This window comes from Stegodyphus dumicola, chromosome 7 (assembly GCF_044657685.1).
Source record: "Stegodyphus dumicola isolate Sdum_Otavi_A_Nest chromosome 7, ASM4465768v1".
Classification (NCBI taxonomy): Eukaryota; Metazoa; Arthropoda; class Arachnida; order Araneae; family Eresidae; genus Stegodyphus; species Stegodyphus dumicola.
The window spans coordinates 144,182,773-144,204,011 of NC_140774.1; the positions used below are offsets into that span (position 1 = coordinate 144,182,773).

Genomic DNA, 21,239 nt, shown 5'->3' on the forward strand with positions numbered 1-21,239 from the left:
CTGCAATTCTGGAATTACGTAATTATGCAACACTGTTGTGTATCGAGATCTTATGTTGGAGAACGGTTCCATACTTGTGGAAATGGCCTCTTTGGAGAAGTGAGGACCAAGAACGAATATGCTTGCAAGAGCCGCACCACGCATCACTTTAGCTTTGCTTAAAAGCACTAGTACCATATCGAGAGAATTTTCTTCATCCCAGTGAACGCAGTCCTCGGAGTTTAGGCTCCTAGCTAAGTAGAAATACTCTTCCCTCGTCTGTAAAATTTGCAATGTCTACCTGCTGTCTTCATCATATCTGATGAGAAAAAAAAATTCGCAAAGTCGGCAGGCTGTTGCTTGTTTTCGGGTTGAAACATCTGAACCAGCTGCAATCAATAAAGAAACATCCGCAGAACTGCGGAAAAAACTTGAGGACTGTGGTTTTCGGTTCATCCAAACTGCGGACAACTTTTCTTGCAGTATGCAATGGAATCTGCGCTAATCGTATTATGATCCTCCGAAACATCAGCAGGAACACGTGATCGTTCGAATTGAGATCTATTACACGTGCATCCGGTTTCTTCCAACTGTTTTACCAAATCTCGTACAGTTTTTTCAAAGCAGGGACTGCTTCTTAGTCTGTGATTTAGTCATGCCTTAGTTTATGATTTTGATTTAAAACATTCTAATATGTAAATTTACGTATAGCTTGAAACATTTTGAATAAAAAAATCATAATTTACCAACATATAAAAATAACAAGAAATGAACTTAACGAGCCGGGTAACATAGTGGGAATACATAGTACAAGGTGATCAAATGAAAAGGTACGAAACGACGTAAAAACGTAACAGTTAAATATTTGCATATTCCGTAATGGGAGAACGTAGCCAGACATCTCGGGATAAGATTGGAGTCTCTGACTGGGCTAGGAGCATGCGCGAGCGCCCGCATGCGCAGGAAAGAGCAGAGGATCTTATCAAAAGCGGCGTCTAAATGATGCGGCAGTTCGTATGAGGACAGGTTGGCGTTCGCGTTGCAAAATTCGACGACTGAGGAGCAGCGAGGTGTTATCCGATTTCTGACAGCGGGAGGTGAGAAACCGGCAGATATTCATCGCCGGATGGTGACAGTTTACGGGGAGAATTGTGTCTCTGACAAATCTGTCAGGAAATGGAGTGCCCGTTTTCATGCAGGCCGAGAGAGTGTGGGTGATGACCAGATACCAGGCCAGGCAAACACTGTCATCACGAGCGATCTCATCGACAAGGTGGATGACCTAGTGAGAAGTGATCGGCGTGTCACATTGCGAACGTTGGCGGTGAAGGTGGATGCCAGCTATGGAATCGTGTGGACAATTGTTCAAGACAGGTTGCGATATCGGAAGGTGTGTGCCGCCTGTGTTCCGAAACAGCTCACCGACCAGCAAAATGAACTGCGTATGGGGATAGCACTGCAACATCTGTTTCAGTATCAGGAAGACCCCGCTTTCATGGAGCGGATCGTCACAGGTGGAGACCTGGTGCCATCACTACGAGCCAGAGACAAAACGGGACAGCATGCAGTGGAAGCATGCGTCGTCACCTCTCCCTAAAAAGTTCAAAGCCGTGTTGTCAGCAGGCAAGGTGTTGCTCACCGTCTTTTTCGACGTTCAAGGTCCGATACATGTGGAATTTCTCGAGCACAGAAAAACCATTAACTCCGATGTGTACTGTGAGACACTTCGACGCCTACGCAGGTCCATCAAGAAGAAAAGACCGGGGCTGCTCACGGAGGGTGTGGTTCTGCTCCATGATAACGCGCGTCCACACGTCTCCAGAGTCACACACATGGAACTGGCCAAGTTCAAGTGGCAGACGTTGGACCATCCGCCCTACAGTCCGAACATGTCGCCCTGCGATTTCCATGTGTTTGGCCTACTGAAGAAACACCTGAAAGGGAAGCGCTTCAATTCGGACGATGTACTCAAGGACGCTGTGAAGGACTGGGTCTCCTCACGGCCACAGGAATTCTGGGAACAAGGAATCCTGCGGCTTATTCATCAGTGGGATCGTTGTGCTCAGGCCTATGGTGTATATTTTGAATAAAGTCTACATTTGTACCCAATGTGTCGTTTCGCAGCTTTTCATTTGATCACCCCTTGTATATATATATGCGTTTGGTCTCGCCGAATACAATGAAAAAAGTAGATGTACAACTAGATGTAATAGCAATCCCATATATAAAATTTCAATGTTCTACGTCTACTCGTTTTGAATTTTTGCGATATACATATATATACATACGTAGATTTCGCGACAGATGTCACGTAAAATCTCTTCTGAATCCATTTTACAATCCGTTTAAGAAAAAAAAGAGTCCAGTGTTCAGAAAGTTCAGATCTCGCGAAAAAGCACCGTTTAAATGTCTTCGAGTGCGGTCAAAATGAATATTTTCGGCGAAATATGATACTCTAAATCTTTGGCAATTAATTTCAAAATCTGAAAGAAGGAATCCAGTAAGTGTAACAAAAAAAGGAAAGAAAAGAGAAATGTTAATAAATATGTACCCAATTAAATTAACACTGATGAGCTAAAATTTTAGACCACATTTTTTTAAAAACTACTCGGGCGCTTTTTACGAAACTTGGCACTTTGGCATAGTTAGAAATATTATTAGTAATAATGATATAACATATATCCTAAAAAGATAATATGGTGTGTATCCTAAAACGCAAATTGAATTTCGTTAATCGGCCCAGTAAAACGGGAGATATTGTTTGACTCGGTGTTCACAGTAAATGTGAATATATGCACAAAAAGCTCTAAGGATAGCTTTAGAAACGAAATTAATTTAACGTCAAACCAAGGCCGGAACTAGAGTCTACGTAACAATCGCAAGCGAGACCAGCAACCGTGCATCTTGCATGTAGGCATATTAAGTATCACCGGATCTTGCTTACTGTTAAGCATCTGCCCCAATTTACAATTGCAAAGGGGAAATACTCCGGGGAGAGATCCAAGTATCTCCCACACCTATTTCCCTCTCATCTGCCTCTCAAGAGAATTTCGGCTCGCGTATATTTTGAGCGCTCCTTATCACACAGATACTATACGCTTACAAACATACATATCTTTTCTGCGATTCGAACCCGGGCTCTCCGGTGAGGCAGTTAAGATAAGTAACCACTATCGTGTCTGGGCCAAAAACAGCCAACGCTGTCGCACCGGTCGGCAAAATTTAGGGGCAGCAAATCTTTGAATACACAGGAGAGTATAATTTAGGAAGAACAGTGATTGCACCTGGAAGGACAACGGTTGGCCTAGGTCTTGATGAAAACTGGAAAAAATGATTTTATAGTATTCTGTATGTTTTGCAAACTCCTAACGGCTAATTCTGAAAAATTTACTCGGCAGTAGATAAAAGATTTAACAGCTTTCAGCAAAGCAATTTATAGATAATGTAGAATTTTGTTATTCCAGTGTGCTATTCACAAAATTATAGCTAACAATAAAAGGCAAATTTTCTCTATCCCTCAGATAAATTCCGCACCTCTAATATAAAGTTTCGCTTCAATCTTATCTTCTTAACTTAAATCATCCGCACTCCGTGAAAAGTTTCCCAAATGCTGTTAATTCCCCGCCTTGATTTGTTAGAAAGAAGTACAGTGTTCCTTCTTCGAGAGTTTATCAGAGCTTCTCAGACTGTGGAAGTGCCCCCAGCTCCTAAGAGACCCAATTAGCGGTTGTTAGGAGCATCAAGGGGACAAGAAACGTCGGTGGAAATTTTGCTTTTAGAGCAACTCTCCACCTTTTGTGGGTTCTAGTCTCATTAGTGGGGGCTTATGGTAGTGACGTTTCATTGGATATTCTGCCAAGTTTGGAATTTTCGATTTTCCTATCACCAGCTAATAACATATAAAAATTTATTTGTTATTTATTTTGAAACTATGATAAAGAGGTTTAGTCTAACATCGAAATGGAGATAGTAAGAATGAAGAAAACAAACCAGAATGCCAACAGTTTGAAACAAAGAAACCAATAATTGCAATGGGGGTTAAACAATGCTAATGGAAAAAATACTGAGTAAATTTACTTCATGTGTTTTGCACTATATTGAATAATGTATTACCTATATTAATCAATGTAACACAAATAATTTAATTAAATATAATTTAATTAATAATAAATAATTATATTTAATAAATATTATATGTATTTAAACCTGAAACGTATTACTACAAACGTTTCGATATAAATAGCAAAGCAATGACCGGCTTCTTTACGCAGGATTGAACTCAATGGCATTGCTCAAAATCTTTTCTGAATATTGTTCTTTAATGTTATTTATAATTTCGTTTCTTCATTTCTGATGATATTTGTTCTTTCGTTGTGTCCCACAGTCTTTCACAGTGTCCCACAGTTCTTTCATTGTGTTCAGTCTTTTGTGCTTGGAATACTAATTTCAATTATGCCATTAAATTTACTCTTCCGTTAAAACTGCTTGAAAGTTGTTACATTAATTATTGAATGGGTTATTAACCTTTCCTGAAGTTTTTTAACTGCCCTCGGATCAGCCGCGATTTTGGGGTACGTGTATACGTCGTCTCTGGTATTATGCTGATTAATCGGGAGTTGATCGCGTAATGCAATTGCAAAGCAAGGAAAAAGCAGCTAATTGCATTTAAATATGTAAAGGCTTTTCCAATAACATTTAAATGAAACAAAAATAATTCAAATATAACCAAATTTTTATATTAATTTGAAACACAATTTATGACATTATTTTTGAATAAAACATCATTTAAGCAGCGACTTTAGTGAACATGAGTGAAATCAATGAACCCAATTTTCGATGACTATATGGCAATAACTCGGGCCTAATGTCACGAATGTAGCGTTCGATGGTTATTCTTAATGCTTCAAGGATTCGTGGTTTGTTCGCGTCAGTCATTGGTTTGAAATATTCACAGAAAGTAATCTTTGGGAGTTAAATCACTATTTCTAGAACAACTAACAGTTTCATTTCTTGAAATTGTCACTTTACCAAACGCTTTTTGCAATAGGTTGATAATGACGTTAGTATTGTAATATATGCTATTTTCGTTCTGGAGCCACATATCTTCCAAACTTGGCCTAAAAATAGTTCTTATTACTAATTGATATCGCTCACCAATCACTGTAACATCATCTCCTGCTTGAGTTGGTAAAAAAAGTGATCCAATGATGTCATTATACCATAAACCACACCATACAGTAACCTTTTGCTAATGCAAGAATTTCATGATTTGCAAAGGCCACTATGTGGACCATTCGTTTCAAGAAGTGCATGCTGATTATTCATAAAAGAATGTTATTTTGATAAAAAAAAGCTTATACAAAACCCAGACATTCTTGAAGCGTGTGTTTAGCCATTATGGATTGTCAGAGGATACTAAACGCAAGTGAATATTAGTCATAATGATAACGTTGGACCATTTAATAATAATATCGCCGGGTAGATTGTTAAGTAAGCCTAGTTACCCTTAATTAAATTGTTAGTACAGCACTACTCTTTACTATCTTTTAATTTATTGTGAAATGTGAATTTATTGCTAAGCTCCACCGCTAGTCGTCAGTGTTATCGTAAGCCGGATGTTCGTGCATTTGTGTTAAGAGTTTGATGGATAATAAATGGTTTATTTTATCTTTCTTCTGTGCTGTTTTTATTCACGCTTGTGTGAGAAATTGCCAGGTTTCTTACTGAGATTTATGATAGCAAAGATAGACAGATCCCTCAGAGTTTGGTTTCATAAGTAAATCTAGAACTAATGACACACTATCTAGAGAGAAGATGAGAAACTATAAAATTATATTTGGTAACTGATTTTGCGATAGGTTTGAGGATGGCAAGAATAAATGAACTTTCACGCATAATAAACCATAAGGCTGGGTCTGATCGATTATATGCCGGAATTTGGACGGCATGTTCATAAGACATTGTGCAAGTTTAAACCAAAATAAAAGTAAAAATGCAACTAAAGAAAATGAAATATAAATATATAAAAAGAGTTTTTGAAATGATCTATAGTTAGTATTCATCTTTGATTCGGAGGATGAAAGTCGACGGAAATCATAATTTCTGCTTTGGAAATCTTGAGAGATGACTAGTTGTCAGAAACGAAAGTATGTCCAGAAGTCACCATTATAAAAGGGTACCGATCTTTGTCCATTGCACTTCAAACTGACTGCATTCATCAAGAGCTTCAGTCATGCATGATAAAAAATTGATTTTGATTTCGAGACTTTAAATATGCGTACTACTCCTCGACAACCGGTCTGTGTTTTATCTGCACCTCCACAAAAACGTCTTAAGGTTGCCGTATATTGGCATCAAAGCACGATACTTTATCGCTTACCATGCCTCATGAACAGAAATCATTAGAACGAAAATAATATCATAAATGTATGTGCTTAACTAAATCGTACGTCGATAAAACGAACTTCAAGAGACCAAAATTTGATTCGCCATATGCGCTCTTGTAAGAAAAAGAGGAATCATATCACAGTAGAACTGAATTACACGTAGAAACTGATTACATAGAAAGAAAGAGTGATTAGCATTGTCCCATATCCTAAAAATGTTAATAGCGAATTTAATTAGAAAAAAACTGAGAGTTAATTACAATTATTATTAATACCTTCAAATATTAATTTTTTTCCCATTTCAGTTTTACAATACGTTAATAATTTCACATTAAAATATTTAGCATAAATGTTAAGTTATTTGAATACTACAAAGCATATGTGGGTTAGCTAAAAAGAGTAGAGATGCTTTCGTGCAGGATTTTCAATGGGAAACTAACTCGTATTTATGTTACACATGCGCAAAAACGCAAACTAACTATGCAGCTAGGACGTTTTCAAGATCAAACTACTGGTATTCAACGGTCTTATTCATACTCAGGATGCTTAGCCCATGCTTAGGCTATGCTTAAGATAAAAGCTAAGGATCGGTCGCGTTCCTCCAGTTACAGTTTACCATTTAAATTACACATTTACAATTATGAATAAACATCTGTCTTGAACAAAGTACTACATAACGGCTCAACGAAAGAAATCGAATAGAATGAAAGAACTGTTTCAAACTACTGTCTCGATCGATCAATGGTTCTTTCGTTCGGTGCGTGACAACAGTATTATCTCCTAAGGTATGTTTATTGTTTTTTTTTTCCAATAACGAGTGCTACAGCAGCCTTTCATTTAGAACTCAGAGAAAGGAATGATGATAAAAAACAGAAACCTAAAGGGGTTCTTTGTTATTCGTTCATATCGTATGCGAGATGAATTTAAAAGTTCGTTATTTTTCTGCTAAAAGCCTCAGAAATTCTAAAAAAAGTTTGAAAAATACAAAATTTTCAGTCCAAGTTATAAAATGTTTATTATATCCAATTTTTACTCAACTGAAAGTTCGCTTTAACCGATAAAATAACATTAAGTCTGTTAGAATCTCGACTGCCCTAAAAAAAGTTGGTTCTTTTCATCCGGAGTTCGTTATATCGGGGTTTGATTACAGCCTGCAACTAAAACATATACTAATTCAATAGTGTTTGTTCAATAACTATTTGACCTAACTGTAGTAGATATTTGACGAAAAGATTATTGCTATATACATTTCAAGAACTATGTACAATGTGGTATTGGAAATTGGGTATGGGCAATACTTAGAAAAATTGAAATAATAACTAGGATATGGGGCTCGTGTAGTGTATAAAGAAAACATAAAGCTGGGCTACATCGAAAACATGTTTTCACGTGATTTAAATGGACCGCATTTATATGGAAATCACCTGTCTTTTGCGTACACGAGATTTGATCGAAAAAGGCGGAGGCTGTGATAGAAATGATCGGTTTGTCAATGTCAGTTTGCCGGATTTTGTCAGGACAATGCATTTTCTTGATATTAATATATAATATAACATGGAAATATGTTTGTAAGCTATAGTAATATAAGAACTCCCGCATGCTTAGATTTAACAAACATCTATCACACACATGTAAAATACGAAAATCCTTCTTAACAAGTTCTGTTCATTTGAGCAGTTTATATGCTTTCGTTTCACTCGATGTGGGCAAAGCGGGTTTTCTAGTTATACTTAATAATAGGTATCCTACTTGTTACAAATATCATTATTATACTAATCTAATCTTCATTAGATTAAGTAAAGAAAGAAACATAAGTAAAAAATGTAGTGGGCTGCAAATAAAATAGTATTTTTAGAAACGAATTCTTTTTATGAGACAAAGTGAATTAAATGCTAAAAATATTCTGAAAACATTTAGATTTTAACCTCGCGCCAATTTCAAAATTTTTAACAGTAGCATATCTTTAGAATTTTTGATACAGTGTTAAGTGTTGCAATATATTTTCGTTTTCCTAGATGGGCTAGTATTCTTGAACTTCAGTTTTATATTGAATCACTTTTGGTATCAGTTTCACTTTTCAAATAACTAGTCGATGACATGGACATTCACCTCAAATAATTACTATAAAAAGATATATATAATGCTTCTATTAAATCCTTTTAATATTATTTCACAAGTCCAGCTGATAATTAAATAAAGAGATGCATCTATTGTGTTTAAATCGCTTAATTTGTTAATCAGTAGCAGGCAAATTCAATCTAAAAGAAAAATTAAATTCTTACGCTTCGTCAAATGACTGGCACGTAGAAGTTAAAAGCATTTTATATCGGAATGGAACGGTGCGATACTAATGTGCCTATAGTCGAGGCACTTTTCCTATCGAATAAGATTTATCATTTTGGATTATGTCTGTTAAAGAATGTTCGACGTCAGGGAATCGGGGAATGAAATCGGGAGATGATCAGAAGAATAGTCACAAAGAGTTCCTAAGGAAAGTGAGCACAGTTGCATAATTGAATAATTCACATTCGTAGAAGGCAAAAAATAGAAATTAATACTGCTACACTTAAATTACATGTCCATTAAGAATTTATATTACTTACAGAGTATTTGCCAGTATTTATAATAGTTCATGAACTGAAAATTCTCCAGATGTTGAAAGAAGAGCAAACAGTTTGTCAATATAATTTCCTGCACTTTGATATTTCATACATACTTCCTGCAACTTTCTAAATTGTATCTGATGAATTCATGCAATTAACGTAAGTTGTTTAAATCTTTTATAATTTTCACGATTTCATAAACTGAAGCAATTTTCTTGGCATTTAAATTTTTTTTATTATAACCTATTATTTGCCTTGGTTGGTTTAGTATTTGACTGATTAAGATCTGTGTTTAATCCCTTGGGCTGAGTGATTGTTCTCGGCATCATCAAGGTTTGGTCTTAAAATAGAAGCTTCATTTGCTATATTTTTTCCTGGGTAAATTGGAAATTTTACGGGGATAGATGTTATGACGCTTTTTGGAGGATTCTAACTAAATGATTATGAGAAAATTTGGGATATTCTCTATAATTAGCCATGTGAGAGCCTTGTCAGTTACAGCATTTGATGTTATCTATTCGTTCGGCCTTGTTCGGCTTAAGTATTTGTGAGGCAGTTTTGACCTTAAAACCTTTTCCAGTCAATTTTATCTTCGTTATCATGAATGGGATAAACTATAGTTAGCCCTCTTTTGACAATTCTTATGGGATTTTTAATTTTAGCATGTGCAACTTAATATTCTGCATTTTAATTTGATACACATTCAGAATTGCAGCGGTGTGCCGCCTCATCTTTGGGGAAGATTTTCAGAAATTCCCCGTTTATTGGGACAAATTCACCTTTGGTCTAAGGGTTTAAAATTTTTACAAGTTCGCTAAATTTAATACCAGACTTGACCATAAAGGGTCTAATTCTTGGTGGTATTTTCTACCGGTAAATCTCGGTTTGCCTGGGTTTCTAAATGAATATAATAATTTTTGACAAAAATCTTTTACAGGAAATTCAATATTACGTTTGACCAGTCTGACAAGCCTTATCTGCTCTCTTGGTGATTTGAAGTCGTCAGACTTTTAATCAATCATGGTTTTATTGTTTAGGTTTAGTATAGCAGTGTTGCATAGTAGCTATATTAATATTATTATTTGCATCTGAACAATGTTGTAAGAGGATAATTTAGTTTCATGTACATTCTTAGCAACACCATTAGCTTATATAGCACGATGATTCACATTATTAACATCATTAACATATATATTTTCATTAGTTGCATTAGGATGAGTATTAGTAAAGGCAGCAATAAAAGAGTATCGCTTACTTTTTAGTATGATGAGCACTCCATTCAAGGTCTTGAGTCTGAGTGGAAAATCTGTTTGGTGGTAATGAAGTTCAGCGTCTGATTGGTAAACGGCAAATCTGGAGGATAGCGTACACGAAGTACAAATTAGAAGGCTACATGATAAAATAAAAAAGTGAAGAAACAAATGTATATTTAGAAAGAGTGACATCTGATCTTTCGTAAAGCCAGTTTAAACTATTTATTTCTTCATTTGCATATCAAAACGCTAGAGCCATTTTCATTTACTGAGATAGCAGGGTACAGAAAAAGCCAGATGTTGAAGTCAAAGACTAAGATAGTGCTGATTGCTTTTTCTATTACAAAGGACTTATTCACCATGAATTTCTCCCTGAAAATTAATCAATTAATCAGTATTTTTACAAGGAATTGGTTTTTAGATAAGGAGCCAGTGTAATGTTCCAGTGTGTAATTAAGAACCAGTGTAGATTAAGAACCAGTGTGTAAGGCGAGTTAGTAAGGAACTTTTTGATTCTGGGCAATGGCTTTTTTTACACGATAATGCTAGGCACCATACAGCATTATACGTAAAACAGTATTTTTCTAATCATTCAGCTGCTGTGATAACTCACCCATTGAAACAGCCAGCTGATTTGTTTTCCTTTTTCCGTAGTTCAAGATACTATGAAACAGAAATTTGAACACATTTCGGATATTAAATCAAATGTTACTCACTTTGCGGACGGTTAGTAGTAACGCATATAAAGAGTGCTTCGATGACCTGCAAAAATATTGGGAAAATCCTCTGGTGATTACTTTGAAGGAGGTAAATTTATTTAAAGGTTAATCATTTTTATCTTATTTACAAGAATTTGTTCGGTTACTTTATGGGCTCACCTGGGTATACGCATATACCTGCACAAGTTAGCGTGATCAGTTTCGTCCTTAATATCCGAGATAATAAGTTCCTTGATTTCAACCTTGTCAAGACAAAAGCGTAGTAAATCATCCGCAAATATATCCATATTTCTTCCGGTACACAGCGCGTAGTAAAATGGTAAAGCGAGATCAGTGGAACTTTAACGGAGTTATCGCCTTTATTGAGCAAGCAAACTCATTCCTCTTCATCGTAGGCGAATGGATGGGAAAGCAAATGTTGCAAAGTCACCTTATAAATTTCGTACATTAAAAACCAGTTGCCATCTTGGTCATCAATGTTTTCTGAACCTTTCCGGACTAAACAGACAATCTCTGTTTTTCGGGATTAAATTCTCAATTTAGATTATTGATTTAACTTTATTTTATTATTTTATTTTATTTTATTAGCCCAAAGGGGCAGTTTGCCAAGAAAGGCTATTGATTTCGTTTCGGCATTTTGCGTTAATTCACTATGAAAGGTATTTCACTTTTCAAATTTTTGACACTAAATATTAGAGCCCTGCATTATATTTAAAGAAATTAAATAATGAAACGTCTGCATGAATGTATGTATGTTTCTCGCACTATGAAAAAACAACGGTACCTAGAGACATCAAATTTTGAATTATGTAGTCCTACATTTGAATACGGGCATCCGGAAACCCACATTTGGAATTTGTTTTATTATCTATTTCATATTTTGTAAAACTTTAACGAATTTTTAATTAACAAACTGAACGATTTCAAAGCTAGCAATGGCAAGACTGTACGAAAAAAAAAACATTATCTCCAGCGCGCGAGACTTTGTATCGGAAATTCTAAAGATATGCTCATTTTAAAATTATTTTGTGATATTTCTGTTGAATAGAATTTTATGCTTTGAGCGCGAAGACTATGATGTTTAATAAATAAAGGTAACACACAAAACGGGAAAAAATTACCCCTTCGGGCATGATAAAAATGTCTGAAAAAATTTCTGATTTTTTTAATCTATTTTTTCTTTTACAGTTAAAAAAAAAATTATATATTTAATTTTTCTTATAATTTTTCCTCTACGGAGTGCTGCTGTACATTTGTTCATTTATTTTGTTGTGGTATACTTTGTGGAATATAAGGAATTGAAATTAGTGTTAAAAGAAAAAAAAGTGGGAAAATTCTTCCCTAATAATTACAATTTTCATGAATACTTATTAAAAAAAAATAGTAACATTTAAGAATTTCGAAACATTTTATTCTTTCTTGACTTATTCACATGAAGGAATTATTAGATAATATTATAAGGTATTTACCCTCCTTTCAGCATGAATTCGCGGTGTAGCAGTTAGCACACTCGGCGCGTATTCGAGAGGCTCAAGGTTCGAGTCCCGGCGAGGGCATTGTTCATTTTTCACAACTATTGCTTCCAAATAACCTAATGTCTCTACAGTATTTACATGGTTATATAAAGACTATATCATACGAGTGCCTTACATGATTAGCTAAAACGAAAAAGAAAAAAATATTGATTAAAACGCTAAAAGGAAGAAACAGTTGATTAGTCTTGTCTTTACACACTACAATTGAAATAAACCGTTCTGTTAGCTGAGAAGTTCGCCAAATTCTTCTGTTTGCAGAGTTGTTTGTTGGATTTCCTCCTAAGATTTGTACTTGTATTTTTCGTTCTTTGCTTTCCTGTACTTTAGTATTTAATTACCTCCGTACCATGTAAACTTCAGCGTTCAATTTCAGTATAATGATATAGCAAGAGACCACCACTACATCTAGCAGTGTAACTTAAAATAACAGCTAAGCCTAGTAGTTAAAGACTATAAAATTAATTTTAAATTCCAATTTGGCTCAGAATTACGCACTGACATAATGAAACATCGGTGGCAAAAACACAAATCCGAAGAATTACAAAACTGGCCAAACCTTGTAACGTGGCCTAGAGAGGCAGAAACACGCTCTGTTTTACATTCCGATACCCTGACTTATACTCTTTAATTAATGACAAGATATTTTCTTCCTTCTTACTGGTACTCTCTAATTTATTTACATTTTTGGTGAGGGAATGGAAAAAAGAAGTTAGAGTAATAGTCTAAATCATAAAAACTGGTTAATTAAAATAAAAATAACCTTAAAATGTTCCCCACCGGAGTTCAGATGATAGCAATGAAGATCTTAAACGACAGTGTTGAGATGTTAAATTCTACCGTTTAACCGTTACCCAACTTTGCAAGTAAGAAATTTAAGATTAAAACTAATTTTAAGTTCTACAGAAGATCCAATTTTCTGGTGAGCAATTCTATAATATCAACACTATTTCATCTTATCTCCTTTCAGGCATCTGGAAGGAAAAAATTGCAGCAAAACATCTTTTTAAACATTTCATCAATTTTACTTGCCGATTTAACTTTATCAAAGTGTTCCATACAATTTTCAGTCACTGTACACTTTTTTTCACTCCTGCTCTCCAGGTATATAGGGAAATGTAAGAGGATGTGCCATTGTACAAGTATTCAACTTCTACCACTTAACGAAAGACTGGGAAGAAGGGAACTCAATCGCCAATTATCGTCGGCCACCTTTCGGTTTGAATGCCACTATAGAGTCATTAGCTTCCTCGAAGCAGGATATATGAAAAATGTGCAAAGTTCTTACCAGGATTCGAACTCTAGATTTTTCCGGTTGCTATTCGGACGTATTTCCAGTTACACCACAAAGGCACACAATAAGAAGGAAGAAAATATTTTGTAATGTAAATTGATCTAATATAGGATCATTTCTTGAGTTTAACGTTATTTTACTAAATTACTATCTTTTTCGGTATTAATAAAATCTCTACAAACAGAATCGCTGTGATCATAAACCAAATTCTCTTCAATAGCTGAAATATACACGAAAAAACTATATTACTCATGAAATATTTTTTGCCATTCTATTGGATGAAAATAGTTTCTTATACGACACACGTGACAGAAACGATTATTGAGTAAAAAGTATTTTTTTTTTTTTTTTTACATTGACAAGATTGAATTAACTTTCATATAGTCTAGAGCATTTTATTTTCTTTCTTCAAAGCTTCAATAACAGTTCTGCAACTAAAGTGAGATGGAATGAATGTTATTATTCTCTCAATGAAAAGAGATATTCTGACTAGAAAAAATGATAATGGAAAATGTTTTTTATCCAACATTTCCGTCCGTGTTATTGCAACTGCAGCTTCCAGCTTCGAAATAATTCAGTAAAGAGTAAAAGAAAGAAGTCACTAAAGTGAGAAAATAATAAAATCTCAGGAAATCAATTTGCAGTCGATTAGAATGTTTTTGCCCAGCCTAGTCCTTACATAGTGCAGGAGTATAGCACGCAAATTAAATATGCAAAGATTATTCTATCCCTTAAATATTGCTCAATTTAAAAGAAATCACTTTATATAATCAAATACTAAGCTCATTTATTTCAACACTTTGAATGAAAAAAATTGTGTAGACTTAATAATATATTACAGATTTAAGTTAACCAATCTCTATGTCATTAAATGATGAAGATCTGTATCTATGTAAGTAAATTTGTATTTTCTTCATATTATGTAAAACCTGCGGCACCTAGAACTCCCAGATTTTGAACACATGTAATGTTTCATGCGCTCTTTGAAGCCAGAATTTTGAATTTAATATTTTTTGTTTATTTCTTATTACGTAAAAATTTAATGAATTTTTTATGAATAAACTTAACCATTTAATAGCAAACAGTGACAACACTGCTTGAAATAAAACACTTTTATCACCAACGTGTGAAACTGTTGCCATTCGGTAACATGTAACGTTATAGTCTTTTAATTTTAACCAAGGCTATTTAAAAAGAAATGTGCTGCCATTGCCTGAAATAAAATACTTTAATGTTACACGTGCCAATGTGGTGCCTTTCGGAAAAGCATAAGATATTTAGCTTTCGAATTTTATCTGTCTGTAACATTAGATTAACAAACTGAGTGATTTAAGAGAAATAAAAGAGTTCTTAAGAATATCATTCAATAAGTTCTTAAGAATACATTTTCTACTCTTAAATCCGATTGATTTAAATAAATACGTAAAAACGCATTTAAATCACAATATGTCTAATTATAGGTACATGATGATGCTAAAAGAACTTCCTTGATGTATGAACTCCTGTAGATCTGTCCGCTCAACCAACTGAAATGAAATTTTATATATTATTATTTGTGATGTATGAGCTCGAGATTGGGATGATTTAAAACAATAAAGCTCTCATGGTTACGATTACAGTTAAATAAATATCTTCGATATTTTAGAGTGGTAATACCCAATGTTTCCTGCGCAAACTGATCAGCGCATTGAAAAACCATAAATATTGATGAAACCATATTGATGAAATCTACAACATAATCTATTGATATATGACGAAACCTACGGCATAAAACATTTACAAAGGAAAGCTTTGTAAAGATCTAATCACAACACAAGAAAGGAGAGGGGGAAGGTTTCATTGGAATTAAAATTTTTCAACGTATCTAGCGTTTCAAGATAGAGTGGCCACCATGATCTTCCGATCTCACTCTGATAAATTTCTAGTTATGAGGTTATTTGAAATCTAAGGTGTACACATCGAATCCATGATATTTGTCAGAACTAGAAAATGCTATAAAACATGAAGTTATACAGATTCCTCCTGTGATGTTACATTCATCCCTGCTCTACACCAGCGATTCTGAACCGGTAGTACACATACCACACTTCTTTGCGTACCAATAGTGGTAAGCAAAGAAGATCTATTAAAATTAAAATTCTCGTGAAAAAAAGAACAATTGATAGAAATTTCCGGTGATTGAACTCTAACTGAAGATTTTAAATACTATAACACACTTGTTAACTTTTGGCTGAACATAAACACATTTCAGATAAATTTATTAAATCTTATTACCTTTTTGCTCAACCTATTTCTGTGAATAATGATTTTCTTCCATGTTATATTTGAAAAAAAAATGCAGAAGTGGATCCTAATTTACAGTTAAAACTAAGTGAAACACGACCAGACATAAAGAAATTGATCTTTCTTAAACAGGCTAAAATTTCACAATAAATTTTTGACTTAAAGTATTATAACTTAAATTTTGATAATTAAAATGGTAGATCAGGGGTTCTCAACCGGTGGTACGCAAGAGAAAAATAGGTGGTACCCAAAAAAGCAAAGTATTTTTAACTATTAAACTCAAAAATTAAAATCCCAACATCCTGATTGAGTTTTTTCTCTAACACTCGTAAATTTATGCCATCTGAGCTTTATTCAAGAGTGGTGGTGGTAGTAGTACTTTGTAGTGGTGGTACTAAAGGTTTTCAATTTTTGTTTAGATGGTACGTGTTAGCCAAAAGGTTGAGAACCGCTGTTCTAAACAATCGTCCGCATGCAGTGTGTTATGGTAAATTCAATTTTTGTTTAGATGGTACGCGTTAGCCAAAAGGTTGAGAACCGCTGATTTAGATGGTTCGCGTTAGTCAAAAGGTTGAGAACCGCTGTTCTAAACAATCTCCCGCATGCAGTGTGTTATGGTAAATTAAATTTTTGCTTAGATGGTACGCGTTAGTCAAAAGGTTGAGAATCGATGGTTTAGATGGTTCGCGTTAGTCAAAAGGTTGAGAACTGCTGTTCTAAACAATCTCCAGCATGCAGTGTGCTATGGTCTATGAACGTGAACACTTTGAAAACTTGTAATTTCAATCAAAGTGTTTTCCCTCTTTTCTTTTGTGTTGTTATTGGATTTAATTGTGCAGTTTATTGGACATTTTTTACAAAATTATTCTTTACAAATCTTTTACGCCGGCAATTCTCGTCATACGTATTTTGCTCCAACGCCATTTACTGTTTCTCAATTCGCTGAAGAATTTGCGCAGGAGAATAGGTGGATGCTGCAGTTCGAAAATTTCAGAATGTTTTTATTTTAATTATAAGTTCTATTGCTTTTAAATCATCAGCCTCGAACATATAGCTTCAAATAAGAGTATTTGAAATATCATTTCTATCGGTTGAGTGGATAGGTTACCAGGGGTTCATATGTAGGAGAAGTTTTTTTATGAAGATGCTGTATTAAATGTTTTTATGAATTTTAACTAATTGAACTCATTTAAATCATTATGGAATTTTTCTTTTTTTTATAATCATTATTTTATGCTGCTAATCATGCATATGGTTAAAATATAAAAAAAGAAATCTACGAAAGTTTACATTATACTGTTGAGGGCATCGAGATCATGACTGACGTTTTGAATAACCATCTCTTATCAGCTGGAAAAAAATGACAATTTATTATAGAAATTATAATAGTTCACAGCAAGGTAAATAGCTGTAAATTGTTCAAAGAAAACGTAAAAAATTGAGTGTTATCAAAAAATCTCTTAAATTCCCAATAAAACATTCAGAGCAAACTCTAAAACGTAATTCAGCTAGCTCTCTTTGAACCGCTACTTTCTAAAGAGATTAACAACTAACTCATCTTAACTCTCGGAGCCCTCCTCGAGAATCTAGCACAGCCCCAGATATGATGCAGCGCGGTTTTTTGGATCTTTCAGGTAAATTCTGCCATAGCGGTTTGAAAATGAGTTTAGCTGCATCTTCCATAAAGTCGCCAGCCTGGAGAGAAATCGTAAAGTATCGCCAATTTGGCGACAATAATTTTTGGCAAGGCTTGCCAAGAGCGCATTTGCCCATATCTTCAGTTCTAATTGAGCTAAGTTTACAATTAAAATGCTGTTACTCACAGAGTTAAAATATCTGCAAATCTAAATAAGAAAAAAATCATTTAGATGCATAATATGTGACCAAAAATTACATTCAAAACAAACCTTGAAATTATAATTCTAAAAGCAATAAATAAATAAAAAAGAAAGATAAATAATGTATAACGGCGACTTAAAAAGATTTGAATATACATGGGAGTTTACAACATTACACATGCAGAATTAAAATTAAATGTTGCACCAAATGAAGAAATTGAAAAAAAAAATAGGCGCTATAAATTGCAAAATTAAAAATAAATTTTATTATAGAATGTAGATCAAAAAGAGGACGAGAATATAAACATAGTAATTCCTATTACATAAGAATTTGTGTGGCTGAAAAAATAAAAAAGTAGGTTAACAGTAAAATAACTATTATAATATGCAGAAAAGAAGGAGATCTGGTAAAGAAGTGGAAATAAGGAATAAATACACCAAATACTATGAAAATTACAATCAGCCTTGACCAGTCATATCTTTTTAGTATACACATTAAACCTTACGCAATTTGGTACAATTAGAGAAAAGAAATTGTTAATGAATAAAGTCACAATAAGGTTATGAGCTCTACAAACCTGTTGCACTTTGTCGTAATTATAACAGGGAAATCCAATGAACAATACTTTACCACTGGTTGATCTTCGTATATGAGAATGACAACGAACAAAGTGAAGGTAAGAATTATGCCACGTATATTGTGTAAAGTAAGCTGCATTTGCCACTTTTATTTTCGGATATTTAAACTATTAATGAATTCAGAGGAATTCAAGTTTTGGCATTTCGTGAAACCTCTATTCAGTCAGGTTGTTTAGAGTTGTTAGAAAATTAAAAGTTTCACAATACCATCAAACTACAGATATAATGCATCTTGTGAAGATATAATGCATCTTGAAGAAAGGGAAAATTTTTATCCGACTAACCACGAATGTAGATCAAATGATTATAACGCACAGCGCAACTGAAACACAAAAAGAAAGGAAGAAAGATACGATATCGATTTTCACCAAACAACCGACAAATGGAGGAAATATTTAAATTTTCGGTTAAAATTCAAAAGATCGAACTTTCATGATAAAAATATTATTAAAATGGTGGAAAAATCACCCAGCTAGGCCAGGGATAAAAGCTAACTCCGCTTTTTTTCTTTTTATTTTTCAGTGTTGTCAGGGAATTGGTTTCTGAGAAGAGGTTCCAGGGGCAATCTGTCAAATCCATTCGTCACTAAAGCTTTAGGGACCGCCTCTCATGGATTTTAGTGTTGTCCATGAAAAACGACCCAGAAGTAGACCGCCGTCCTTGAGAAATGTCATTGAAGTAAAATGGCCGAAAGATCATAGACCGGAAAATCCTACTGAACCTCTATTGCTCAAAGAAAGTTTGACAGTGACCAAATAATTTAAATGCTTGACTAAAAAAGTATTTATTTCAAAGCATTAAGTCCAATCTGTGTAAAGAAAGCTCACTAGAAGAGAGCTGAAAAGAAAATTCTGGATAAAGCCAGAAAAACGTTGAAATTTTAAAATTTCAATTCATACTCAGTTAAATGTTTAATATACAAATAGTTTACGAAATATTAGTAATAACAGAAAGCGCGTTTAATTCTTTACGGTATGAATTGCAAGGAATGAGAAAGATAATTAAAAAGTTAGAGATTAAATTCAACTTTAAAGTTGTACATACATTGGCTATGGAAGTTCCTCGTATCATCAAAGATGGATTAAGCATTTGTAAATTATGCAAAAACGGAATTTTCGTTTGTTTCAGTATAACTTAGTGATGGTTGCGTAGTTCATTTAAAAAGATTTTTGAAAATATTTCATAAAATAACGATTAAGCCTGTATGGTTAGCTCTCATAGCTACTATTTATACACCGATTTTTTTTCTGACCATTAGTTTGAAATTATAGGGTATCCCAACATTATTTTATGTTTATTAATTTTAATGCCCACAGTATGCTCAAAAATATTTTATTTAAAAAAATGAAATTTGAGCACATAGGTTCGACAGCAGAAATTAAAAAGCCATGGTCTTGATCCACCCCGTCCGGATCAACACTATGGTAATTTAATTGTAAAACATCGATATTCTGCACGATACAGAAAAAGATCGTTACTGATCATAAAAAAAAAAAAAAAAAAAACATGATAAAATATCATGGTAAAACATTGCCCCCATGGTAAAATATTATGGAAGAATGGTAAAATATCATAGTAAAACATTGCTATTGTGCGTGGCAGTATTATTATTGCAAGTCCCAAAGAATCCGAATTGAAAGAGTAAAAATAAAGGAACTTAAAGAGAAAAACTGAACGTGTCATTAATCGCACGTCAGTCGGCAAATATGTGAGAAAGTGATTACGAATTTCATCGAGAAAATGTGGTGCTGTAGAAGTCGGGGAGAACATAGGCCAGGCATTATGTTTTATTACTAAGCAGTAACACTTACCTGTTATAAATCTGTAAAAATATTTTTCATTTTTTTAAGTATATTTTCCGTTTTGTTTATTTTTTAGGCATTTTATTGTGACATACTTTACTTACTTAAAAGAAGCTTCGACCATAAGCTTGGAAAACGAAATCTGATGTCTTGTGTGATGATGCCTATTTGAATATAAGAAACTTCATTACATCCAATTTCTTTCAACAATGGAAGAATTTTTCTTAAAAGTTTGGATATATTTATTTACTTTAAGACATATAAAGAGGCATTGTAATTTCTAAGATAGAACTTGGAAATTACATCTTTTTTAATCTAACAGAACTAAATTATTTTACTGTTACAGAAACAGGAATAAAATAGCTCAAATTCTCTGAAATTACTAAAGTCATGTAGTCCGAAGTCTCTGAAGTTATGTAAAACTCAAAAGCAGAGAGAATAAGATATAGTACATATTTTTAAATTCAGGAAAAAAGCTTTAGATTCGATTGATTTTGGTTATAATTCATAGAATGGAGTACCAATATCAAAACTTGTGAGGTTTAAATTTTTCAGAAGCATTTATAAATAAGTTAATATTTACTGAATGACATGAATATAGTTGTTTTTAAAACATAAGTAGAAGTGAAAATCGGTAGCATAGTGGTTTTTATAAAAGAACTTAGAATCAATCCCATTTCTCTGTTGAGTGGATTGAGTAACGTATTAAGATCTTTTATATTGTAGAGACATTAGGATATTTTTTGGAAGTCTGAGAGATGAAAAATTAGCAACTGCCTTCGCCGAAAATCGAACCACGGACCTCTGAAATACCGACTCAGTGTGCTGACCCCTACACCACGAAGGCATGCTAGGAAGGTGGGAGAAATACCTTATATACTCCCCCTTTTAAAGGGCGACTTGTGTATTTA

General features: G+C 33.9%; 1 long non-coding RNA gene across 1 annotated transcript in view; it reads right to left on the reverse strand.

Moving 5' to 3' along the window:
• Positions 1-20,498, reverse strand: part of LOC146996544 (uncharacterized) — a 45,341-nt gene extending 24,843 nt beyond the window's left edge. Inside the window, exons 1-2 of the long non-coding RNA XR_015041916.1 lie at positions 20,433-20,498; positions 10,224-10,321 (exon numbers count right to left, since the gene is read on the reverse strand). This is a non-coding gene — a long non-coding RNA (uncharacterized LOC146996544). The remainder of the gene's footprint in view (positions 1-10,223; positions 10,322-20,432) is intronic.
• Between the last annotated feature and the right edge of the window lie 741 nt (positions 20,499-21,239).